We start from the raw sequence: 2,205 nt of genomic DNA on the forward strand, positions 1-2,205 counted from the left end.
ATAGAAGCCACCAAAGGATGCCCAGATGAATGAAGTTAGATAAGGGAGACAGGTCGGCAAGAAGGTAGAAATAGTTTACGTAAGTAATATCTATGTACTTGCACTTTCACTACACTTCACTACGCTACACAGCTCACACTACTTCATGCACTTAAGCATCTTCTGTTTTTACTATCTATTTACCGAAGAATTATTTTATTATTACGCAGACTTATGGATATACGGGCAGATAAAATATTCGAAATTGATGAGCTTAAGCTTAAGCATTAATTCCCCGCTATTGCAATCCCTTGAAATCAGTTCAGTGATAGGTTCAGAAGTGAACAGTAAGACAAGTAATCGGCAGACATCTAAATAGTTATCGATAAATTGTCTTTGAACCTTACACTAAGCAAGAACGTTCAATATTCAGACTAATTTTTGATTTAAGATCAAGTAGTTATATCAAGTAGAATAAGTAGCTTGGCTTTCACACGACTTTTGAATCAAATATATTTCTTTAATAATTTTAACAATCGTCGATGTTAAACGCTATCTATAGATGGCATATTAATGTTAAATCTTCTAAACTTCTTCTTCTTCTTCTTCTTCTCCTAGATTTCTGCTACATAAATGCTTACTTTCCTTTCTTACTAACCAGCCATCTTTGACAACAGGAAATACAAATACACCATTAAGTCTCCGAACATACTCGAGATATGCAACCACACATGAAGTCTCACAGTGTCTGCAGAAAGTTTCTTCAGCCGCGGCTTAAATTCTCCAATGTGGGTTAGAGTTAAGGAGAAATAACAAAGTATTGAGAAACCCATAAGAATATCTAATGTTTTCCAATGCGATGCGCTATAATGATTTTGAAAGATAAACGAAAAAGTATAAGCACATTGAAGTGCTTTAAATACCGCGTAAGTGATATTCGGATTTTTGCTTTCGGCGTAATGCTCCCTGCTTTTCTGATGCCTCCTTACTGTTTGTTGTAATGAAGACTGATTGCTCGGCACGGCTCGTACGTTGGCACAGTTTCTATTTTTTGCATAAATCCCGTATCATCTTCTGAAATGTTTCAATTTACATGTTTCGCTGAAGGCCGTACCTATCCTACAGATCAGAGAGTAAATGTGCGATTTTTTTATAAATTCACGACTGTTGATTTGTATAGCAAATAAGGTGCGCTAAGCTCCGATGCGGGCTGAGTGAGAAAGCATTATCTGATGAACATCGACACCGCAATATTTCAATTTAAACAATCTTTCTTTTGCTTCATTACTGCTCTGTACAAACTTTTGCTTATTTGTTTATTTTCTTTCTTGTTTTTTTTTTTCGCTTGGTAATGATCTTAAATAAACTTTTTTTTTTTCATTATCAGACTTGGCCGCAAACGTTCATACCGGCCATAGCCATCACCGTTAGAAAAATATGTTTGCCAGCGTTCTTTAAAGTGCCTTTAACTTGCAATGGTTAAGGAAACACCTCAATGCTTTTGTAGATAGATTAAAAAAAAAAAAAGAAAGAGAAAAAAAACCCGTATGCGTAAAATTGTGAAAAATTAATGACTATGCTGTTGCCCACTCTCCCATACTATCCATTTAGTCATCTGGATGGCCCTCTTACTTAGTAGTTACTTTTATATGCAATGAATGTATTCTTCTATAATGTCTTTACATTTTAGGTTGAGTTTTTAGTTGTATATATATATATATATATATATATATACAATATATATTGGCGGTTTAAAACTCTCTTATTTTTTTTATTTATTTATTTTTTTTTTTGGCCATTTCACTGAATGGTTTGTAATAAAAACAGATTTATATATCTTTTAGGCAAGAGAAGGCGTGGAGTAGTTTAAGTAAACTTTTTCACCAGATTTTAATTAAATTTTTATATGCGTTTCTTTCTTTTATTTTGTTTTGTTGTTTTTTTCTTTCATTTTTTTTTTTTTTTTTTCACTTTTTATAAATGTTTTTGCATTTTGCATACTCTCCCCAGACGAAAGCAAAGAAGCGATTAACAAAGTAAGCAATTCATTAAAAAGGATACATATATATGTATACATAAAGACACGACATTAAGGTTTATTATTCATTTTTTTATAGTATTTAGGTGAATGCTTTAATAAATGGTTAAAACGAAAAAGAAACAACAATTTATGTAAAAGATGAAAGAAATAAGCAAAAAAAATAAATACCTACTTTCCACAGTGTT

This window comes from Glossina fuscipes, unplaced genomic scaffold, assembly GCF_014805625.2.
Source record: "Glossina fuscipes isolate IAEA_lab_2018 unplaced genomic scaffold, Yale_Gfus_2 0, whole genome shotgun sequence".
NCBI classification, from domain to species: domain Eukaryota; kingdom Metazoa; phylum Arthropoda; class Insecta; order Diptera; family Glossinidae; genus Glossina; species Glossina fuscipes.